Below are 4948 nucleotides of genomic sequence, written 5' to 3' on the forward strand. Positions count from 1 at the left end.
CACGTCTGCTGGAAGTTTGTTCCAAGGATCTACTACTCTTTCAGTGAAATAATATTTTCTCACGTTGCTTTTGATCTTTCCCCCAACTAACTTCAGATTGTGTCCCCTTGTTCTTGTGTTCACTTTCCTATTAAAAACACTTCCCTTCTGAACCTTATTTAACCCTTTAACATATTTAAATGTTTCGATCATGTCCCCCCTTTTCCTTCTGTCCTCCAGACTATACAGATTGAGTCCATGAAGTCTTTCCTGATACGTTTTATGCTGAAGACCTTCCACCATTCTTGTAGCCCTTCTTTGGACCCGTTCAATTTTGTCAATATCTTTTTGTAGGTGAGGTCTCCAGCACTGAACACAGTATTCCAAATACCATGGTCGATTATTATTATTATTATTATTATTATTATTATTATTATTATTATTATTATTATTTATTAGATTTGTATACCACCCCTCTCCGAAGGCTCGGAGCGTCGATGGTATAGAAAGCCACTGAGAGGTCAAGAAGCACCAGGGTAGAGGAATGCCCCCAGGCCCACCAGAGATCATCCATCTTTAACAGAAACTTTTAAAGTTTGGACAGTAAACAGAATCCGGTTTTCTAAACTTATAATTACAAAGAAAGGTGTGGAAGACGTACAGAAAATAGAACTGGAAGCTGGACAGAAACAGAAGGTGGTGAATTGGGAACTCATTGGGAACATTTGTTGGAAATGATGCATATGAAGAAAATTTCCGCATTCACGCCAGCGCATGTCGGCTCTGGGCTTAAGAAAATGGAATTGGCCTTCAGATCTGGTTCTCTCTGGCTGGAGGCAACACTTGATGAACTTTCCAAAGCCTGCTAATATCTTGATGTTTATGTTATTTATTTTATCAGAAAACAATCTTCTTCCTTGATCCCCGCTGGCGCCCAAAGCACATCATGCCCTGTAATTTTTATATATTCATCTACATTACATATTAGGTCAAAGTGACCTAAATTCTCTCTCTCCCCCCCCCCCACTTTGTCTCTTTGATCCTTCATTTCTGGGACGACACTTTTTACCTGCGCCAATGTAACCAACAACTTAAAAATTCAATACTTGTGCAATATCCGCTCTGCTGCCTTAAGATATTATTTAATTGAAAATTATTTTGCGGTATCTTTTTTCTGTTTTTTTTTTTAATCAACCCTACCGCTTGCTTTTACTAAAAATTATGGAGTTGATTTCCTTAAATATAAAGTTTGAAAAACTTAAATATAAGCCAGCAATGTGCAGCGGCAGCCAAAAAAGCCAACACAATCCTAAGAGCAGTGATGGGCTCATACAGGAACGGTCAGGAACGCAGTTTTGGTAGCAAAATTTGGAGCTCCACCCCAGAGCATCCAATTTGCACTGAAAGATGTTGAAACAAAATGCATAAGCCATGCCCACAGTGTGGTAGTAAAAAATTTGGTAGCCCATCACTGCCTAAGAGGGATGCAATCAAAATCAAGTTGTTGTTGTTGTTGTTGTTGTTGTTGTTGTTGTTGTTGTTATTATTATTATTATTATTATTATTATTATTATTATTATTATTATTTACTAGATTTGTATGCCGCCCCTCTCCGTAGACTCGGGGCGGCTCACAACAGAATAAAACAGTTCATAACAAATCTAATAATTTACAATTTAAAATATTTTTAAAAACCCATTATTAAGCAGACATACGTACAAACATACCATACATAAATTGTATAGGTCTGGGGGAGATATCTCAGTTCCCCCATGCCAGACAGCAAAGGTGGGTTTTGAGTTTACGAAAGGCAAGGAGGGTAGGGGCAGTTCTAATCTCTGGGGGGAGTTGGTTCTAGAGAGTCGGGGCCGCCACAGAGAAGGCTCTTCCCCCTTGTTTAGTTGACAGGACCTGGAGAAGGCCCACTCTGTGGGACCTAATCAGTTGCTGGGATTTGTGTAGCAGAAGGCGGTCTCGGAGATATTCTGGTCCGATGCCATGAAGGGCTTTATAGGTCATAACCAACACTTAGAATTGTGACCGGAAATTGATTGGCAACCAATGCAGACTGCGGAGTGTTGGTGTAACATGGGGATACCTTGGGAAGCCCATGACTGCTCTCGCAGCTGCATTCTGCACGATCTGAAGTTTCAGAACAGTTTTCAAAGGTAGCCTCATGTAGAGAGCGTTACAGTAGTCGAGCCTCGAGGTGATGAGGGCATGAGTGACTGTGAGCAGTGAGTCCCGGTCACAGGCGAACCTGGTTTCTCTAATGTGAGCTGTGGATTGAGGAGGACGGCCAAGTTGCGGACTCTCTCTGAGGGGGTCAATAATCTCCCCCCCCAGGTTGATGGATGGACAGATGGAATTGTCCTTGGGAGGCAAAACCCACAGCCACTCCGTCTTATTAGGGTTGAGTTTGAGTCTGTTGACACCCATCAAGGCCCAAACAGCCTCCAGACACCGGCACATCACTTCCACTATTAGTTAGATACTAATACCATTCTATAAAGCCTTAGTAAGACCACATCTACAGTACTGCATTCAGTTTTGGTTACCACACTATTAAAAAAGTAATTGAGACTCTAGAAAAAGTGCAGAGAAGATCAACCAAGATGATTAGGGCAGTGTTCCCCAACCTTGACAACTTGAAGATATCTGGACTTCAACTCCCAGAATTCCCCAGCCAGCATTTGCTGGCTGGGGAATTCTGGGAGTTGAAGCCCTGATATCTTCAAGTTGTCAAGGTAGGGAAACACTGGATTAGGGGACTGGAGGCTTAAACATACCATGAACAGTTTCGGGAACTGAGCCTGGCTACTGAAGTGAAGGATTAGGGGAGATAATTTCTCCCTTAGACTCTCCACGATTGACCTCTCCAGGTTCCTAAGAGGCCAGTAAGGGGCGTACATAAGTGCACTGGTGTGCCTTTCGTCCCCTGTCCAATTGTCTTTCCTTTCTCTCACTTATCATATATATTCTCTTCCTTTCATATATCCTCTCCTCTAAGTTCACTTTTACCCTTATATATATTATTACATGTCCATTTTTCTTCCTATGTATTTGTGTATTGGACAAATGAATAAATAAATAAAAAATAAATGAGAGCAGCCTTCCAATATTTGAGGGGCTGCCACAGAGAGGAGACGGTCAGGCTGTTTTCCAAAGCACCCGAAGGCCAGACAAGGAATAATGGATGGAATGTGGTCAAGGAGAATTTCAACCTGGAAATAAGGACACATTTTCTGACAGCGAGAACCATTGACCAGAAGTTGCCTTTGGAAGTTGTGGGTGCTTCATCGCTGGAGGCTTTTCAGACTGCCATTGTCAGAGATGGCATTTGATATTGTAGTGTGACAATATTGGACTGGGAAAGACATGAATTCAAGTCCCCATTCAACCGAAGAAGCTTCCCATGGCCCACTCCACTAAAAATCAGACATGATTTCCCCTTTCACATGCCTATTTATCTCTCCCAATCTCTTTTGTGTTGGGTGGTTTAAAGTTGGCTGGCCAAGGGCTGTAGGATTTGCTATTATCTCTCAAGAAGCTGAAGATCAAGTATAAAATGTAATAAATACATGTTTATTATGATACGGACCAAGGGAACACTTGTTATGGCCACCTCATGCTTTGCTTTTACATCATTTCATTCAGCACATCCTTAACAACCCAAACAAATGGACAACGTCCCAAACAACAGAACCAACTCTAGCTTCGTAGGCATACAAACATCTCAATCACCAAGCCAGGTTACAATTAGGATTGCGGATACAAAGTCATTGCCAATGGAGAGTTCACAGCCATTCTCTGAGCACATTTGGAAAACTCTTGAAGTGGAGTTATGTTTATTTACACAAACGTGATTTGAACAAAGGAGGGACACAAAAGTACACGTGACAGCTGACACTTCCTGTCGACATGAGTGGTGGTCCTTGGATGTTCTCTGAGCTTGGTGGTTTTCAGGCAGACATTTCATTATCCAACTAGGTAATATCATCAATGTTGTTGGTGTTACCTAGTTTGTGCCAAGCTGTGAGAACACCAAAGACCCCTCACTTCAAGCCAGAGCTGCAAATATTCCCCTTGATTAAGATCCAAGATAGGCAGCATCCCGAATATGCATTGCAAATTTTATATTCACTCTCCAGCCTTTCTCCTCATCTTTTGTTTCATCCGTTGCTTCTTTTCATAAATGATCCTCTTGGCTTCTTGCAACTGGTCAGCAGACTGTGGCATGATGGTGAGTCATCTCTGACCAAGCATCCTTGAGTAATTAATGCCGGAATATCACTGCCTGTCGACAATTGGGCTAAAACCCAGTGCTCAGCATGCTAGAATGGGCAACCTTTATTTATTTAGTGGAAGGTGGGGCTTGTTTTGTATTTTTTCCCCATTTTCCAGCAGCTGGAAATCACATGGGTCAGGCTAGTGTTGTGATATCACAAAAGATGCTGAGTTTTCCTTCCTTCCTTCCTTCCTTCCTTCCTTCCTTCTTTCCTTCCTTCCTTCCTGCCTTCCATCCTACTTTCCTACCTTCCTTCCTTCCTTCCTTCTTTCCTTCCTTCCTACCTTCCTTCCTTCCTTCCTACGTTCCTTCCTTCCTTCCTTCCTACCTTCCTTCTTTCTTTCCTTCCTTCCTTCTTTCCTTCTTTCCTTCCTTCCTTCCTTCCTTCTTTCCTTCCTACCTTCCTTCCTTCCTTCCTTCCTACCTTCCTTCCTTCCTACCTTCCTTCCTTCCTTCCTCCTCTTGGTTATTGAAATGGATGTCCATGTGCCGCCTCTACGTTGGCTTCCCTTGGGTCCCATTTGTTGGGGGTCAAGGGAAATGGAAGGTTTTGCTTTCTCTTTCTGCTCAAGTGCCCCATGGACAATTGGTGGGCCACTGTGGGACACAGAATGCTGGACTTGATGGGCTTTGGCCTGATTCAGCATGGCTCTTCTTATGTTGTTATGTTCTTCCCTCCCT

At 42.6% G+C, this 4948-nt stretch overlaps 1 protein-coding gene across 2 annotated transcripts in view; it reads right to left on the reverse strand.

Moving 5' to 3' along the window:
* Positions 1–3543: 3543 nt before the first annotated feature.
* HSD17B2 (hydroxysteroid 17-beta dehydrogenase 2) overlaps positions 3544–4948 on the reverse strand; it is a 23714-nt gene continuing 22309 nt past the window's right edge. For both annotated transcript variants that reach the window (XM_070761905.1, XM_070761906.1), the window contains exon 6: positions 3544–4948. This exon is cut by the window's right edge and continues 2101 nt beyond it. The gene's annotated coding sequence lies outside the window, so the exon portion shown is untranslated.

This window comes from Erythrolamprus reginae, chromosome 9 (assembly GCF_031021105.1).
Source record: "Erythrolamprus reginae isolate rEryReg1 chromosome 9, rEryReg1.hap1, whole genome shotgun sequence".
NCBI lineage: Eukaryota > Metazoa > Chordata > Lepidosauria > Squamata > Dipsadidae > Erythrolamprus > Erythrolamprus reginae.